The 19,876-nt window shown below is 43.4% G+C and overlaps 1 protein-coding gene across 2 annotated transcripts in view; it reads left to right on the top strand.

Moving 5' to 3' along the window:
* The window catches only part of TJP2 (tight junction protein 2), a 142,781-nt gene that overhangs the window by 16,383 nt on the left and 106,522 nt on the right, over positions 1 to 19,876 (top strand). For both annotated transcript variants that reach the window (XM_010362962.2, XM_010362958.2), the window contains one exon: positions 18,258 to 18,378. The gene's annotated coding sequence lies outside the window, so the exon portion shown is untranslated. The remainder of the gene's footprint in view (positions 1 to 18,257; positions 18,379 to 19,876) is intronic.

The following is a 19,876-nucleotide window of genomic DNA, read 5'->3' as shown; positions in this document are numbered from 1 at the left end:
CAGGAACTGAGTAGCAGCTCCTTAGTTTAGACTTTCCAATATGCCCTTGATCCCACTCAGCCCTTTGCACACATGAACATTCCTGCTGGCCCCTTTAGGCCCTGGGTGTGCGATTCCTTTGGTTAATGGACAGGACTGGACAGGAAATATTTCACAACCCTGCATCTGTGGAGAGGGAGTGTCTTGGAATCCCCAAGACCCCCCGCCGGCCCAAGTTTCGATGATTCACTAGGAGGACTCACAGGACTCGGCATAGAATTGTACTCATGGCTATAATTTATTACGGCTCAAAGATGCAAAGCAAAATAAGCCAAGGGGAAAAGTACAGGAGCGAAGTCCAAGGAAAGCAGGCACAAGCTTCCAAGATTCTTCTCCCAGTGGAGTTACACGTGATGTTCTGAATTCCCTGGCAACTAGTTGTGACTACACGTGTGAAATGTTATCAACCAGGGAAGCTTGTAAGGGACTCACTGTCCCAGGTTTTTGCTGGAGGATTGTTACACTGGTGTCCTCTGCCTACCAGCTACCCAAATTTCAGACTCACACAAGGAAAGCAGCTGTTCAGCATAAACCACATGGTTTATACAGTTTAGGGACAGTGTGACTCTTACCAGTCCTGGCAATGGTGGGAATCCAAATTCTCAGGCATCAACTGAGAGCCACCTTATAAGTGGATCTTTCAAAGGATAACAGGCTTGCTATGTTACCTTTTGGATGGGGATGAGAGTGGCAGGTGAGTATGGTGGTGGGGACCCCTGAACTTGGAGAAGGGATCTGTTAATGCAGCCTCAGGGCCTGGTACTGCAGGAGAAGGTGGAAGGAAGTGAACTGGGGTTTTGCACTTAGATCCTAGGTTCAGAATAACTGGGATTCCCACACTACAGGGTTAGGGAAGGGTGGAAAAGAGTTCAAAGTCCTGTGCATTCATTCATCCATTTATTCATTCTTAACAGGGGCTTATCAATGCCTATGCCCTTTGAGGCGCTGTGCCAAGGTGCTAAGGATACCATGGTAAGGAGGGTAAAATCTCTGCCCTCATGAGACCCACTTCTAGAGGGAATGAATGAGGAAAAGGGCAGTTAAATAATTGCTATGGGGATATACCAAGGGCCCTAGGGTATCCACCTGGTAGACTTAGTGGGAGTCAGAAGGCATGAATTTTATAATCAGACCAAACTGGGTAGGAATCACACCTCTAGTACTTATTACCTGTGTGCCTTGGGCAAGTTACTTAGTCACCTGGTGCCTAGATTTCTTCATTTCTTCATCTAAAAACAGGGATAATTTATAACCTTTTTAAAAGATAGGGTCTCACTGTGTTGCCCAGGCTGGAGTTCAGTGGCACAATCTCGACTCACTGCAACCTCTGCGTCCTGGATTCAAAGGATCTTCCTACCTCAGCCTCCCAAATAGCTGGGACTACAGGCATGTGCCATCACACCTGGCTAATTTCCGTATTTTTTGTAGAGACAGGGTTTCAACATATTGCCCAGGCTGGTCTCGAACACTTGAGCTCAAGCAACCCTCCTGCCTCGGCCTCCCAAAGTGCTGGGATTACAGGCATGAGCCACCACGCCCACCTTTTCTTTTAAGGCTGTTGTGAGAACTAAACAAGGTCGTGTATGTAGGGTACTTATTTCAGGGGCTGGCACAGTAGAAATGCTCACTAAATAATGACTTAGCGACGCCTAGCCAAGGAGAGGTGTGTGTTCACCAGAAAGACTGGCATCTGCTGCATCCTCACTCTGCAAGTCACTTCAGAGGCGTTCCCGTCAGCCCTGGGCTCATAGGTGCACACGAGCCTGCATTCCTGCCACATTGCTCCGCTTACTGGCCTGAGAATGCTTTCCTGTTTCATTTTTCTGGGGTTTTTTTTTTGTTTTTTGTTTTTTTTTTTTTTTTTTTTTTTTGAGACGGGGTCTCGCTCTGTCACCCAGGCTGGAGTACAGTGACTGATCTTGGCTGACTGCAGTCTCCGCCTCCTGAGTTCAAGTGATTCCTCTGCCTCAGCCTCCTGAGTAGCTGGGACTACAGCGTGCGCCACCATGCCCAGCTAAGTTTTGTATTTTTAGTAGAGATGAGGTTTCATTCACCATGTTACCCAGGTTGGTCTCGAACTCCTGATCTCAAGTGACGCGCCTACCTCGGCCTCCCAATGTTCTGGGATTACAGATGTGAGCCACCATGCCCAGCCTCATTTTTCTGGCTCTTGAAGGCACTTTTCTCTTTGCCTGGATGCCCCAGATTTCTTTTGTCAGCCTAAGGAATGTGTACACCTATTATTAAGACCCAACTCAAGTACTTTCTCTTTTATCTCTTTCTCTTTCCCAAGCCAAGCCCCTTGGACAGGATTGTTCATGCTCTCCTTTGTCCTATCCTGGTTCCATGGTCACTCCCATCCATATTACAGCATGCTGGGTCGCAGTTGCTCGTTGCTCCATTAGACTGGGTGATTCTTGAGGGCAAGGATGATGTGGTATTATTTGAATCTCCAATGTCAATCAGAGTGTTTGATAGGGACCAGCTCAGGGGATGTGGAGGGAATGAATGAATGAGTATGGAGTTGGACTAGAACACCCAACATGAAATGGATACAATGTCAGCAAAATAGGTCTCTGCCCTCAGAGCAGTGCTTACAGTCTGGAGGAGGTAGATGGTGAACAGGTAAACATAAATATAACCATTAGAGACTGAGCAGTGACACAAGTCCTGCAGCAGGTGCAGGCAGTCTCTCCTGGGAAGAGGGAGAAATAGGAGGTTGCAATGTTGATACCCTGGGCAATGTGGGGTTGCTGTCTGGAGTGTGGATGGTGGTGGAGGCCTGAAGGGCTGGTCCTGTGGGGTGCACACCTTCGAGCTAGGAGTCCTCCAGATGGAGGTGGAGAGTGGAGCAGTGGTCACCAGCACCTCAGCTGCCAGAGGGCAGGACTGCAGCAATATCTAAGTGTCCACTTGGAAGGCTGAAGTGCTCCACTCAAGCAAGACAAACTGGGGTCAAGAAACCCAGGGTCAATAAAGGAAGTATGACCCAGCAACCTGAAAGACCTGTCTGAGCTGTGCCTTAGTCAGCTTGGGCTGCTATAATGAAGTACCAGTGACTAGGTGGGTTGAGTAACAGACATTTGTTTGTCAGCGCTCTGGAGACATGAGGTTTGATACCAGGTGCCAGCATGGTTGGGTTCTTGGTGAGGGCCCAAGAATCCGAGGCGGGGGGGCGGAGAGAGAGCTGTTTCTCTCCTTCTCCCTCTTGTTGTAAGGACACTAATCCCATCATGAGGTTCCCACCCTCATGACCTCATCTAAACCTAAATACCTCCCAAAAGTCCTGTCTCCAAATACCATCACACTGGAGGTTAGGGCTTCAACATATGAATTTTGGGGAGATACAAACATTCAGTTCTTAGCAACCCAGGCCAATGACTATTTGCTGAGTAAATAATCACGGCTGGCACTCTAATAGCATTTTGGATGGGACAGGACCTAAGTGTTTTGCATATAGTCATTACATTTCATTCTCAAACAATCTCGCTAGGTATGTGCCGTTATTATCCCCAGTTTACAGATGAGGAAACCCAGGCCCTGAAGAGTTTAAGTGGTTTGCTAATTAAGTGTGAACCTGGGATTCTGACCAGGCAGTCTGCTTCTAGAGTCTAGGGTTTTTTTTTGTTGTTGTTGTTGCTGTTTGTTTTTTGAGGCAGAGTCTTGCTCTGTCACCCAGGCTGGAGTGCAGTGACACAATCTCATCTCACTGAAACCTCTGCCTCCCGGATTCAAGTGATTATCCTGCCTCAGCCCCCAAGTGGCTGGGATTACAGGCACGAACCACTACACCTAGCTAATTTTTTTTTTTGAGACGGAGTTTCACTCTTTTGCCAGGCTGGAGTGCAGGGGTGCGATTTCAGCTCACTGCAACCTCCACCTCCCAGGTTCAAGCGATTCTCCTCCCTCAGCCTCCCGAGTAGCTGGGACTATAGGCTTGCGCCACCACACCCAGCTAATTTTTGTATTTTTGGTACAGACGGGGTTTTACCATGTTGGCCAGGATGGTCTCGATCTCTTTACCTCGTGATTCACCCACCTCAGCTTCCCAAAGTGCTGGGATTATAGGCGTAAGCCACCGCGCTTGGCCTAATTTTTCCATTTTTAGTAGAGATGGTATTTTGCCATGTTGGCCAGGCTGGTCTCAAACTCCTGGCCTCATGTGTGATCCATTAGCCTCAGCCTCCCAAAGTGCTGAGATTACAGGCGTGAGTCATCCCGCCCAGCCAAGTCTAGGGTCTTAATCATTATATGTGCCTGACTCTTAAGAAGTAAACTCTAATATTACTGGACATCCGTCAAATGCTAGTTCCTGAGTGAGGAGAGATATTAGAGATAGAAGGATGACTATGACATCATACCTACCTTTTAGGCTATCTCAGAATGCTCAAAGAGACATCATTTTTTGATGTCAATTCAAATTTGATACCACCAAGAAACTTTTATCTTTATCTTGTAACCGTGGTCCATAGAACCAATAGCAGAGGAAAGTGTTTTGCAATTTCAAATGTGTCTCATGGCTGAACTGCTGACAAAAAAATAGGTTTTTTTTAAGAATAATTGGGTGCAGTGGCTCATGTCTATAATCCCAGCACTTTGGGAGGCCAAAGCGGGAGGATCACTTGAGACCAGGAGTTTGAGACCAGTCTGGGTGACATCGTGAGACCTCATCTCTGCTGAAAAAAATAAATAAATAATGAACGGAGTCATCAAGTTAAAATGTACAATTCATTTTAGTAGAGTGTATACTATAATGAGAATAACTTCAATGATGGTAAAAGGTATTCTAAAATTTATAATACTAATCAAATCATAATACAGTTTGAGAAAATGTAGAACCACTTATGTAAAAAAGTTTTTTTTAGCTAAAAATAAATGTAGATGATTTGGAAATATTTTATAGGAAGATTTAGAACAAAATGTCTTAAAGACTGCAGTGTTTCCGGATCTTGACACTAGGGTCATGTGCAAGCTCAGTGAATGCAGGAGGAAACTCACATCCATTTCCTGGTTGGGGGTGTCTGGGGAAAAACTCAGCTCATGAAGGAGAGGGAGAGGATGAGGAGGACAGTGACCCCTTGGTGAGAAGCCTGGTGATGGTGGTAGGGGGTGTTCACTCAGGCTTCCTGGAGAAGGAGAAGGAAGAGGATATCCTCCTGTCATGAACTCCACATTTGGATTCACTGGAAACAGATTTGGGAAAGAGCAGGAGGAGAGGGAAGAGGTTGGGACCCTCCTGTCTCTAAGGAATCAACACCCACTGCTCAGAGCAATGCTCTGTGTGTGTCATCAGATGCTAGAGGATCCACTTCCAGAAGGCACTGAGCAGAGTGGAAAGAGTCAGCCCTGCCTCGTAGGAGCTGTGCGATCCAGGGCAGGTTCCTTAGCTCTGCCTGCTCCCTGAAGTATGTGGCTCGAGTTTCATTGTTCTTTTGGTTATTCTCTGTCTCAGGTCTGCAGCCTCCTATCATGAGCTGAGGTTTTGTCCAGCTGTATTTTTTTTTTTTTTAGTAGAGATGGGGTTTCACTATGTGTTGGCCAGGCTGGTCTCGAACGCCTGACCTCAGGTGATCTGCCCGCCTCAGCCTCCCAAAGTGCTGGGATTACAGGCGTGAGCTACTGCACCGGGCCTTAAAGTTTTTATTTCTTAGGACTGAGAGTACTCAAAGAATCCATGAATTGTTATATATGTGCAAGTTGTTTGGGAAGGGCATTCGATTAAGTGATTTTCATTTTGGCTTTAACTATTCAGTAGCAGGGGTTAAAAATCTAGGACGTATCACAAGCGCAAGGGAGGGCCTACCCAGTTGGCCTACCAGAGCCAGGCCCCTTTCCTTTGCTTCCCGCAGCAGGACTCAGGAGCCTGCTTTCCTTTCTTTGTGGTGTTTTCCACTGCTCACTCCAGCCCTGGGGTCCCTGTACCCTCCAGACAGCCTGTCTTTCAGTCTCACTGTTTTTCCCACTCTTCTTGAAGAGGCATTAGGAATGGAAAAAGAAGGACAGATGGGAGAGAGGAAGGGAGGGAGGGATGATATCCACCGAATGTGTATACATTATGGCATTATTTATTCATTTATTTTGAGATAGAGTCTCACTCTGCCACTCAGGCTGGAGTGCAGTGTCATGATCTTGGCTCACTGCAACCTCCACCTCCTGGGGTCAAGTGATTCTTATGCCTCAGCCTCCCGAGTAGCTGGGATTACAGGTGCCCACCACCATGCCTGGCTAATTTTTGTATTTTTAGTACAGACAGCATTCTACCATGTTGGCCAGGCAGGTCTTGAACTCCTGGCCTCATGTGATCCACCCACCTCGGCCTGCCACAGTGCTGGGATTACAGGCGTGAGCCACTGTGCCCGGCTGCATTTATTATTTAAAACAAGCCCTTGTGGTCTTAGTCTAGCTGTACGAATGCTGGAACAGAGGTTCAGAAAGGTCAGTAACTTGTTCATGGTCATGACGTCTTAAACACTAGAGGTGGGATTCAAACCAAGTCTTTCCCCTGTGTCATGGGGTTGGTATGACTGGGGACACACAGGAATGGGTGAGGGTGTCTTCGAGGTCTCATGCTGGGTGAACCAGGAGGTGGATGCACAGAAGCAGGAAAAGGCGAGGGGCACTGCAGCTGGGGTTGGGCACATGGGTTATTTCCAATGGATACTGGGTTGTGCCAGAGGACAGGATTGGAATGATAGATCTGATGACTTCCAGTTGAAGGTAACAGTTTAAACCCAATAGTGAATATGTTCTGAGGATGAATGACTCTGAGGAGAGATGGCTAGTTTGGGCTGAGCGGGGTGAGTCTAGAAGAGCCACACTAAGCTTTATTAACTCTTTGGTAATTATTTTATATCATGTAATCTGCTTTTCTTACAGTGTATTGGTGGGGCATCTGAGTAGCAAATATGTAAAGATATTATTTACGAACATATTAAGGAGGAGAAAAATGAAATGCTTTTTTCAGTAGAGCTAAAAAAGCAAAAAGAAAAAAATTGCTGTTTCCCTAACTCTTCTACTTTTAGTTAAAGCTCTTTCCAGCTCCTGAAAAGCAGACCACACCCTATAAAACAGACTGTACAGGGCATTAGTTCATTTCCATTTTTATACTTCCAAAGCACAGTAACTGTTAAAACACCTAGTGAAGAAGCATGGCCACTATCTTTCTCCAGAAGAAATAAAGTAGAAATATTAATTCAAAGGAAATGTCAGTCTGATCTGTGAAGTTTTATATTCAATTTCAATCATCCAGAAAGAAAACCTGAGCATCCTGACTTCAAAGCTTTTTTTGGATCATGTATATATAAAAACATTTTTTAATAGATAAATGATTTTTAGTTAATAGTTGCAGTTATAAACAATTTCTAGAATGCTAAGGGAATTAACCCAATATATGCATATTTCTAAATAATTTCTAGAATTATAAAGAAAGTGTCATATCTGGAAGGGGTATTTTGGTTAGATTTATTATTTCCTGTGTTATTAACCTTATGTACAATTATGAGAGATTCCACACAAAGATGACAATTTTAAAAAATGAATAAATAAATTAGCAAGTTGAACAGTCTAATTTATGGAAGAAAATCAAATTCTAGTATTTGCTAAGGCAGAATTATTTTTCTAATGAAAGATGCAATTTTAATTTTATATGAAATCATCATAGATAAGAATCACTGTAAGAGCTGCATGTTAAGCGCACCAAAAATTCCAATAAAATGAACCTTTAAAACATTCCATTTGCAAAATATCATGTCACTTTTCACTGCAGGAGAACGGCTTCCAATGGGTAACACGTTTAAGTTGATTTTTTCTTGTTGTTAGCTCAGGCTTTGTTTCTTATTTGAGAGTACTGTATAGTAATTTTTATCATGCGTCATCAGAAATACAGTTTGTTAGAACAATGACTGTTGTGTGAGTGTAATTACATCTTCCTATATGATTAAATGAGGGCTGTATGGGACCTTTACTCAGAGGTGGCAGCTGTAGCCAACCAAGTTCAGCCTATAAAAGAATTCCTGGGACTAACTGGTACTAATTGTTTGCAGAACAACCAGTGGGAGTAATATTCATGAATACTATGGAAATGAAATATTCCAAGACCAAATGGCTTAGCCCTTGTTTTTTTATTTTACTGTGGTCAGATTATATTAATTGCATAATCAGGCCAAGTGAAGTGGGAGCTCTTGGTCTTTTGTTGTTTTTGGAAGAAAACTTAGCCTTCATCTGTTCAGTCCTCTCATCTTATAAACAGGGAAATTGAGGCTTAGGGAGTAGTTGAAGGGTTATTTAAAGTCACCGAACTTTAATATACCCTGTCAGATTTTTAAGTACACTCCACCATATACATGAATATATTAGTTTGTAAATAATGTACCTTATTACAATTTAAAATATATTAGTTCTCAAGGTAAATATTATGAATATTTAAAACACAAACATTCAATTTTTTTTTTTTTTTTGAGACAGAGTCTCTCTGTGTAACCCAGGCTGGAATAAAATGACACGACTATAGCTTACTGCAGCCTCGAACTCATGGGCTCAAGTGATCCTCCTTCCTCAGTCTCCGAAAGTGCTAGGATTACAGATGTGAGCCACCATGCCCAGCATATGAAATCATCATAGATAAGAATCTATGATTCTTATCTAGATAAGAATTTTAAAGCATGAGAGAAGAAAAGAGGAAATAGATGGCTTAATACTTTCTTCCCACATCCCAAAGATTGTTGGTACGTGCACCTCACTTTGGAGATTTAGGTCATTTAGATGAAAAGAAACTTGCTAATGAGGAAAGAGAACCTATAGAAGTAGGGTTTAAGATTTGGGGGGATGGGGAAGGGTTTGGAACACTCACTTTGGACATGTAAGTTAATCACAGTTAACATAACATAATGGCTCCCCTTCTATTTTACTTCCCTTTATGTATGGGTTTGTTTAGACAAAGAGCAGCATGACTCTTGTATGTTACCATAGCACACCAAATAGAAAAAAAAAAAAGCTTGAAGAAGTTGGTGAGGAAGGAGCTATGTAAGTCAGAACTCTCAGAGTGACAGAAACTCAATTAAAATTAAATTTCACGAAAGTCAATTTATTAGCTTTCATAAAACGATAACTGGAATCTCCTAGGGTGACAGTGGCCTCCGGCATAGCTAGATCCAGAAGCTCGAATGATGTCATGACATTTCTCTTGGTATAATATAATACAATATAATATAAAGAGCCCTCTCCATGTGGCGGGGCACATGACTACTATCAAGAGCTCCAACTTCCTATCAGCCCTGGTTAGCAAATCCAATGGAAACAGGACATTGCCCTCCTACAGTCATATGTTCATCCCAGGGAAGACTGGTTGACCCGGTATGTGGATCATGTGTACCATGGTCCATTGAGTGGGCCACCATGATGGGTGGTCCACCTTTACCCATGGACAAAGGGTAAGGAAGCTCTTCAAAACCAAGAGGAGACTTTTAAAAAATGGAGATGAAGTAGATTCTGAACCTCTCCAAACAATATATTTTCATGCTGGCAGGGATTACACATGTTGGGTTCTAGAGGTATTTAAAAAGATGTTTTTAATAATAATTTTAAAAACCCACCAAATTGCCGGGCGTGGTGGCTCATGCCTGTAATCCCAGCAGTTTGGGAGGCTGAGGCAGGCGGATCATAAGGTCAGGAGATCGAGACTATCCTGGCGAACACAGTGAAACCCCATTTCTACTAAAAAGACAAAAAATTAGCTGGGCGTGGTGGCGGGTGCCTATAGTCCCAGCTACTCGAGAGGCTGAGGCAGGAGAATGATGTGAACCCGGGAGGCGGAGGTTGCAGTGAGCTGAGATTGCACCACACAACTCCAGCCTGGGCGACAGAGCCAGACTTTGTCCCAAACAAACAAACAAACAAACAAACAAAAAACCCCACCAAATTGTTTCTTAATTAATCTTTGCTATTGACCCAAGCAAGGAGTTTATAGTATTTAGAAATGCATTGCTATAAAATGACAACTGGAATTCCTCCCTCATTTGTCAAAGCACAGTCTTTTAGAGAGAGATATATTTGTAGAAAGAGCAAATCTGCTTCTGATTTTAGTTCATCCAGCAGCAGGCAGGCTTTTTGGACCAATTATTACCAGACCTTGAGATAAATCACCTCATGAGCCATTAGTTCTTGAAGGATTAGCGGCCTCAAAGATTTATGTGCGGATTAATTGGAGTGTACATTAGATCGCCGTGTTTAAAACCGCAGTCATTCCTGCAAATCATTTTCATTAGTGCTTTATTCAGAATTATGTAGCCTTGTATAATGCTGCCATTGCAGGGAAATCTGAAAGACATTCTCTTTGTGGTCTGCCCCCCATCACCACTGTTGTGTTTAATAGATCTAGCTATAGGGCTACATGGAGAACATCCAAAGGAACAGCAGCTTCCAGTAAAGATTAGTTCAGTTGCTTCAGGTGAACAGTGACTGAAATTTACAGGACCTTGTACCGAGAGAGACAAGATGAGGTACAAGAAATATATCGGTATTCTGGAAGCAGCAGTTGGTATTACCCCACTTAACAAAAGAGAACTTCTACCTGAGAGCAGAAGACACGTGAACCTTTGGCAACAACCTGGGTAAGCAGTGGAAGCTGGAAACTTCTCGCTATAGATGTAAATACTTTTTGGCTGTTTTGGGGACCCAGATAGAAAAAAGGGTCCTCTGTCTTGTGGGGATAATAAATGAGTTCTTCATTAAGAACTTGTTTCTTCTTGGGGGAGATGGAACTCCTAGACTGATTTAAAAATAGGAATTAAATTGTGGGATAATATTCTAATACCCAAGGAGATGAATAATGGGTGTGTCTACAGCCCATTTTTACAATCTAGATATTTAATTTTCTGATTTTGAAAGTTTTTTTTTACATGGTTTACAAAGGTAGCAATTCTTAAGAACGAAGAAAATATGCCTTATTACTATAATGTTTTTCAACAATACAAGTGTTTTTCTGATTAAAGTGTATGTGCAGACTATGTTTCGCGGAAATACTTTGCTTGAAACAGCAGTTTTCATTCGACATCTCTTTCTGCAGTCCCACTGACTTACCATGATGCAGAAAGGTTTAGAAGTTCTTTATGCATAGCTACAAGCCTTAGTTCTAACTTCCTTCTCTGAAGTCTTTCTTTTGTGCTTTTTACACACTAAAGACAAGTTGAATTTAAGGTGCCTGTATGGTAGACAGTATTTTTAGGATCTGAATTTAATTTTTAAACTGAATGAGTCACACAGTAGCATGTACTGATCAACTTGCATCTGTGTAGCAAATATTTCTTTTCAATAATTAGACTGTTACTAGCTTATTTTTTATCATATGAACAATGTACATTCATTATAGAAGATTTAGAAAATACAGAAAAATAAGGGGAAAATTACTCATTGTTCTATCTCCCCAAGAGAACTACTAGAATAATTTAGGTCAGTGGCTGTCTATGGGGAGGTGGAAATAGGGAATTTTGCTCCCCAGGAGACAGTTGTCAATGTCTGGGGGCATTTTTTTGTCGTTATAGTCCAGGGGTTGCTATTGGCATCTACTTGGTAGAGTCTGGGGATACTGCCCAACATCCACAATGCACAGGACAGCCCCCTGCAACAAAGAATTATCCAGCCCACAGTGTCAATAGTGTCACTGGTGAGACATTTGATTTAGATAGATTTTCTTCCCACCTGTAAAAGGGTGCATTTTATTAGAAGAAAAATAAATATTTCTTTGGGAAATCTTAGGGATGCTTTAGAATGGAATTCTGAGGCAACATTTTAATTATATTATTATTATTCTACTGTTATTGTCTTGAAAGGAAATGGAAGTGTGTGTATGCGTGGAGAGGGCAGGGGGTATATAGAGACTCGATCAGCGTCCACATAGGTTAATGCTGTTCAGCCAGGGCTGTGGAAAACATTGTAATGACTACATTGTGATTCTCCAAGTAGTCTCTCGAGGTTGGGCATGCTGTAGCCTAGACCTTAGTCTCAGAATGACAGAAGTTTAGAACTGGGAGGACCTTTGCCAGGGATGGCAAACAGGTTTCATGTGGAAGGCAGGTGCCAGCTGATGGTTGGTGCTTGGAGTATCTGGCTAGGAGGATCCTGAGGCCAAACTCGGGCTTAGAGGGAAAGGAATATCGCAACTGATTAGGGACGTTTGTTCTGAACCTATGATTAGGGAATAGGGGAGATGCAACCTGTGGCCTATATATTTGCCATTCCTGAATTCTAGTTTAGTGTTCGAATTTTACAAGCGGGAAACTCAGCCTCGTTGGAGTCATCCTGATCAAGGGTCTGGCTCTCAGACAGAAACGGGATGTTCTTAGTTTCTGCCTCAGGGTCTTTCATTGAAGGATTCGCCCTGAACAAGCTCACATGATTCAGATGTGCAAGTTGATTGCTAGATTATTAATTTTTGTTCGGAGATAACCTCTTCTAGCAATTGGAATGAGTACCCTAAATAGACCTAAATAGATCTCTGCCTCTCCTCATTTCCCCAAATCAAACCAAACAGAAGTCAAGTTATTACAAAGTGGCCCTTAATAAGGGAAGTTGAACGTGCCTTTTTTTTGAGAGAGAGAGAACGTTTCCTTAAGCTGGATGAAATAGCATTGGATCAGAGGACAAACAAGATCTTCCTTATACCTGTAATACTCTGAGTTCTGTGAATACACAAGGATGAAATATTATTTCACTGATCTCTCTCTCTCTCTTTTTTTTTTTTTTTTTTTTTGAGACAGAGTTTCGCTCTTGCTGCCCAGACTGGAGTGCAATGGCACGATCTCGGCTCATGGCAACCTCCACCTCCCGGGTTCCAGAGATTCTCCTGCCTCAGACTCCCGAGTAGCTGGGATTACAGACATGCGCCACCATGCCTGGCTAATTTTGTAGTTTTAGTGGAGATGGGGTTTCTCCATGTTGGTCAGGGTGGTCTCGAACTCCTGACCTCAGGTGATCTGCCCACCTTGCCCTCCCAAAGTGCTAGGATTACAGGCATGAGCCACCATGCCGGGCCCTTTCTTTCTTTTTATTTATTTATTTATTTTTATTTTTTTGAGACAGAGTCTCGGTCTGTCACCCAGGCTGGAGTGCGGGCGGGGGCGGGGGGGGGCAATCTCAGCTCACTGCAACTTCTGCCTCCCAGGTTCAAGTGATTCTCCTGCCTCAGCCTCCTGAGTAGCTGAGATTATAGGCACGTGCCACCACACCCAGCTAATTTTTTGTATTTTTAGTAGAGATGGGGTTTCACAGTGTGAAACAGTGTGATCTGCCTGCCTCGGCCTCCCAAAGTGCTGGGATTACAGGTGTGAACCACTGCACCCGGCCTCTTTCTTTAAAAAAAAAAAAAAAATAGGGAGAGACTCTCGCTGTGTTGCCCAGGCAGGAGTGCAGTGGCTATTCACAGATGTGACCTCACCACTGATAAGCCCAGGAGTTTTGACCTGCTCTGCTTCTGACTTGGGGCCAATTCACCCCTCCTGATTAATCTTGCACTTTCTGATCTTCCTGATGGCTTTTAGTCCCAATACCTCCCCTCTCAGCAGCTGTTCAAGATACCAGCAGTAGGAGAGTAGGTTATTGGCTGAGCTTCTATGGAAAGAAGTTGTGCTAGGAGCATTTTAACCAGAAATTTCTGTTGGCCTGGTTGACTAGATAGTGAGGCTGATTTTTTTTCTTCCAAGAACTCTGTCTCATTCACTCTTTTCAAGAAGTATTCTGATTACTACAACATACATGTAATACTGCATAGCTTTTAGGAACAGCTGCTTTTGCATTTTAAAACACAACTGAGGCTGGGAGCAGTTGCTTACATCTGTAATCCCAGTACTTTGGGAGACTGAGGTGGGCAGATCACCTAAGGTCCGGAGTTCAAGGCCAGCCTCACCAACATGGTGAAACCCCATCTCTAAAAGTACAAAAATTGGCCGGGAGTGGTGGCGGGCTCTTGTAATCCCAGCTACTTTGGAGGCTAAGACAGGGATAATTGCTTGAACCTGGGAGGCAGAGGTTGCAGTGAGCCAAGATCGCGTCACTGCACTCCAGCCTGGGCAACAGAGTGAGACTCCCTCTCCAAAAAAAAAAAAAAAAGGCCACAATTGGAAGTCAGGTTATAATCCAGTATTTAAAACCTCAAGGAATTCATTCATTCTTCTCATGCTTCCCCCTCTGTAATACCCTTTTTTTTTTTTTTTTTTTTGAGATAGAGTCACACCGTGTCACCCAGGACACTGGAGTGCAGTGGCAGGATCTTGGCTCACTGTAATCTCTGCCTTCCGGATTCAAGCAATTCTCCTGTCTCCACCTCCCAAGTAGCTGGGACTACAGATACCACCATGCCTGGCTAATTTTTTTTTTTTTTTTTTTTTTTTTTTTTTTTTTTTTTTTTTTTTTTTTTTTTGAGATGGAGTCTCGCTCTGTCGCCCAGGCTGGAGTGCAGTGGCCGGATCTCAGCTCACTGCAAGCTCCGCCTCCCGGGTTCAGGCCATTCTCCTGCCTCAGCCTCCCGAGTAGCTGGAACTACAGGCACTCGCCACCTCGTGCGGCTAATTTTTTTGTAGTTTTTAGTAGAGACGGGGTTTCACCGTGTTAGCCAGGATGGTCTCGATCTCCTGACCTCGTGATCCGCCCGTCTCGGCCTCCCAAAGTGCTGGGATTACAGGCTTGAGCCACCGCGCCCGGCCTCTGGCTAATTTTTATATTTTCAGTAGAGATGCAGTTTTACCATGTTGGCCAGGCTAGTCTCGAACTCTTGACCCCAAGTGATCCACCCGCCTCGGCCTCCCAAAGTGTAATCCCAAAGTGGGATTACAGGCATGAGCCACCATGCCCAGCCCCCCTCTGTAATACTTTTTCTTGCTGTCTGCAAGCAGGGATGTGCTTGGGCTTCTATTCTGCAAACTGTACAGTTGCATGATTGGCCAAAATGAACAGCTACCAACCGACAATTGACTGAGTGTTGCAAGTTCATTGAAACAGAGAGTGGATGACTTATACATGTGCATATTTGCCCATTGCCCAGCACATGGTAGGTGCTCAGGAAATATTTTCCAGCGCTAACTCGGTTTCAGTAGAGCCACAAATGAAGAAAGATAGAATAAAAATAATTGATACCCAAATACTAAAATAAAATACTCAGTCACCTATGAATCTTCCTTTTGAAATCTGTAAAGTTTTTCAGCTTTAACTCATGTTACCTGACAATTTTACATTATCTGTCAATACTATTGAAATCCAAGAATATATTTTATTTCTTTCTGCCAAGTGTTCTCTTAATTTAGAGGCCCTATTCAATAATAGTGTATTTTAGAAACAACTGATTGTTATTGAGAGTTTGTATACATGACAAAACTCCTTGGATTGTTATAGAGAAAGTTAAAGCCAAGATGCCTTAGAAATGCAGAAAACTGCTTGAATTAAAAAGCAAGCCATTTTAATAAAAGAAATAAGCTCTCTTTGGAGCTGATATCTGTAGAAAAGTTTGCATATGAAGCCAAAAGCATAACCAAGCACCTCTCGATTTGTAAGCCATTTATTTATCTTTGGAAGTAATAATAGAAACCATGTATGGGCTGGGCTCTAATCCCGTTGCTTGCTTTGTAGGATGTCCAGATGGCCTAGCTTTAGCCTTTGCCTGCATTTCCTGCTGATCCTCGGAGAAGGGAAATGTGCCTCCCGCCTGTACAAATAAAATCGACACCATCTTTTCTTTCTACTTCATCGTGTAGGGAGTAGAGTGTTTTGCACAGATGTCACAATATCACTTTGTCTAGCAAACAGAAGAGTATGTCCAGAACTGGTGAGAGGCTGCATTCTTCCTCCCACTGAAAGTTTTTCCTGTGACTGCCCGAGTGAAGCTGCCTTCACAAGCTCAACCCAGAAAGGAGCTTGCCTCCTTGTGGCATTTGAAAGGCACATGCAGGCTTCATAAGAATGTGCAGAAGGGGTATTTCTTGGGTTTCTTGGTCTTAGGGGTAAAATGAGAAAATATTTGACATCTTTCCTGCTGGTGAGCAACCAATAAATATAAACACAAGCCTAGGCCAGGTGCGGTGGCTCATGCCTGTAATCCCAGCACTTTGGGAGGCCAAGGTGGGTGGATCACTTGAGGTCAGGAATTCGAGACCAGCCTGGCCAACATGGTAAAACCCTGTTTCTACTAAAAATACAAAAATTGCTGGCCGTGGTGGCACGTGTCTGTAATCCCAGCTACCTGAGAGGCTGAGGCAGGAAAATTGCTTGAACCCAGGAGGCTGTGGTTGCAGTGAGCCGAGATCGTGCCACTGTACTCCAGACTGGGCGACAGGTGAGACTCTGTCTCAAAAAACAAAACAATAAACACAAGCCAGTATTATAAATGCCATGAAAAACAAATTCCCCCTTAGTTTAAAATGTTTTCTCTGTAGTATACTTTGGAATGGTAAATTTTATGTTATGTGTATTTTACCATAATAAAAATTTTTTTCCCCTTTTTTTTTTGAGACAGAGTTTCACTCTTGTCGCTAGGCTGGAATGCAGTGGCAAGATCTCACCTCACTGTAACCTCTGCCTCCTGAATTCCAGCGATTCTCCTGCCTCAGCTTCCTGAGTAGCTGGGATTACAGCTCCCCACCCCCCGCCGCCACCCCCCACCACACCTGGCTAATTTTTTTTTTTTTTGAGATGGAATCTCACTCTCTCTCCCATTCTGGAGTGCAGTGGCGCAATCTTGACTGCTCTGCCTCCTGGGTTCACGCCATTCTCCTGCCTCAGCCTCCCGAGTAGCTGGGACTACAGGCGCCTGCCACCACGCCTGGCTAATTTTTTTGTATTTTTAGTAGAGACGGGGTTTCACTGTGCTAGCCAAGATGGTCTCGATCTCCTGACCCCGTGATCCACCCGCCTCGGCCTCCCAAAGTGCTGGGATTACAGGCGTGAGCCACCACGCCTGGCCTAGCTAATTTGTATATTTTTAGTAGAGACGGAGTTTCACCATGTTGGCCAGGCTGGTCTTGATTGAATTCCTGGCCTCAGATGATCTGCCTGCCTCACCCTCCCTAAGTGTTGGGATCACAGGCGTGAGCCACCGTGCCCAGCCTAAAATATTTTGTTCTGGCTATTTCCTCACCAGGTGAATATTTGTTTAACCTGAAAGGTGAATTCTTATAAGATCTTGTTTCTCAGAGTGATCCTTAGGTGAACTGGTGATACCAAAGTTTAGGTGGCAGTTAACTTTCTCCATTTTTTGAAGACTGAAAACATTAGGGGCAGCAATTCCATTATTTCTGAGAGAAATGAAAACATATATCCACATAAACACTTGTACAACAAGTGTTCATAATGGCCAAAGAGTAGAAACAACCCAAACCGCCACCAACTGATGAATAGATAATAAAATGTGGTATATCCATACAATGGAATATTATTTGGCCATAAAAAGGAATGAAGTGCTGATGTATGCCACAACATCAATGAACCCTGAATACATTAAGCTAAGTAAAAGATGGCAATCACAAAAGGTCTCATATCATATGAATCCATTTATATGAAATATTCAGAATAGATAAATCTATAGAGTAGATTTATAAATATATAAATATAAACATAAATATAAATCTATAGATTGGTGGTTGCCTAGAGCCAAGAGGCAGGGAGAGAATTGGGGGATCAGGGAATGATGGCTAAGGGTTATGGGGCTTTTTTTGTGGGAGTAATGAAGATATTCTAAAATGAATTGTGGGCCGGGCGCGGTGGCTGACGCCTGTAATCCCAGCACTCTGGGAAGCCAAGGTGGGCGGATCACCTAAGGTCGGGAGTTTGAGACCAGCCTGACCAACATGGAGAAACCCTGTTTCTACTAAAATACAAAATTAGCCAGGTGTGGTAGGGCATGCTTGTAATCCCAGCTATTCAGGAGGTAGAGGCAGGAGAATTGCTTGAACCCAGCAGGCGGAGGTTGTGGTGAGCTGATATCACACCATTGCACCCCAGCCTGTGCAACAAGAGCAAAATTCTGTCTCAAAAAAAAAAAAAAGGATTGTGGTGACAGTTGCATAACTCTGTGAAGGTACTAAATGGATCGTGGTGACAGTTGCATAAGTCTGTGAAGGTAATAAAAGTCATCCTAAAAACGGGCACATTGTATGGTATGTGGACTTCCATGCATTTCCCAAAATCTTACCATGCAGGGAATGAGCATGTTGGATTTTTAACAACACTGTCTTTTCCAGGGTGCGAAGTACCACATTACTGTCATCTCCCTGTGAGTGGGACTGGTACCCCGGCTGCAGCTCCAGACGAAAGTACTCCAGGAAGCACAGAGCTGTGCCAGTACACGGCCCACGTTGCCAGGTATTTGCTTATTTTATCTCTCATCAACCTAGTTACTGGTCTCCCCCAAAATTTGTTCTAAGAGTTACCGTTTTCACATCCTAGAGGTAGTCAATTACCATTTTTGATGTTGCTGATACATACATTTTCATAGAAAATTTAATGGTAACGTCCTATTTACCAAAGAGCAGAAACATCTTACCTGAATTAATGGACTGAATTGATAGGTATAACTTTGCCATGGATGGTGAATGCTTATTGAGAATGACCTTCCTGGCGTATAAGTACAACTTCTGTGGTTCAAAATAAATGTCTCAATTGGCATTTGGTGCTGATGATGTCTGGGATTGGAGGTCATTTTAATAGGTTATGTTTTTTCATTATCATTGAGGTAGTAAAATTATATAACAGTGGTAAGCACTTTGATGAAAAGATAAAGGACATCAGTCACGCTGGCTTCTAAAGATTAATTATGTCCAAGCTTTTAGTGAAAGAGCTAGGAGCGAGTATTATCTATTTACTGATTCACTTTTAAGAATGAATTAAATGAGATTTACAAGGTCTTAAATCTTGACAGATGTGGGATGCATTTGTTTTTTGTTACACTTTGACCTCTGTTTATAGGCCAGTCCATGGCTAGCTGGAATGGGGTTGGAATCTTTTTCATGTGCTTGTTTTATAATTACTGTCTGTTGAAACGGGGCAGCCCCTACCTGAGTGGATTCCAGATAAACGTGTGAACTGGAGTTTAGTGGAGTGTGAATGGCACGCTCCAGAAGAGCAGATAGTCGTTCAGATCCTAGTTCTGCTACCTTCTAATTGTGTGATCTTGGGCACATGTCTTAATGCTTCTGAGCCTCAGATCCTTCATCTGTAAGGGGAATGTTGACATGAAACTAAATGAGTTAATGGACCCAGCAAGTACCAGGCCCATGCTAAGGCCTTTCTCAGTGTCTAGTTGTCCAAATGAGGACATTTAAGTGGGGGAAGGCCTCATTTTCCACTGAATTAACAGGGCTGGATGTGGGTTTTGTTTACTGAAATGTTCTCTCTGGAGCTCTTAAAGGTCCCAGCCAGGCAAGGCAGCTCACACCTATAATCCCACTGTTTTGGGAAGTAGAGGTGGGAGGATCGCTTGAGGCCAGGAGTTTGAAACCAGCCTGGGCAACATAGTGAGACCCTGTCTCTATTTAAAAAAAAAATAATAAAAACTTGCTGGGCATGGTGGTGTGCTCCTGTAGTCCTAGCTACATGAGAAGCTGAGGTGGGAGGATCCCTTGAGTGCAGGAATTAGAGACTGCAGTGAGCTATAATTGCACCACTGCATTCCAGCCTGGGCAACAGAGAGACTCTGTCTCAGCAACAACAACAAAAAAGTCCCAAACATGAGAAGACAGATACCTGCTCAGACTCCAGAAATTGTTTTCCTTGGCTGGGCGTGGTGGCTCACGCCTGTAATCCCAGCAATTTGGGAGGCCAATGTGGAAGGATGGCTTGAGCCCAGGAGTTTGAGACCAGC

The sequence above is a fragment of the Rhinopithecus roxellana genome, chromosome 16 (genome assembly GCF_007565055.1).
Source record: "Rhinopithecus roxellana isolate Shanxi Qingling chromosome 16, ASM756505v1, whole genome shotgun sequence".
NCBI classification, from domain to species: domain Eukaryota; kingdom Metazoa; phylum Chordata; class Mammalia; order Primates; family Cercopithecidae; genus Rhinopithecus; species Rhinopithecus roxellana.
The sequence above is the reverse complement of the archived record's forward strand: the minus strand, read 5'-3'. Positions and strand labels throughout refer to the sequence as shown.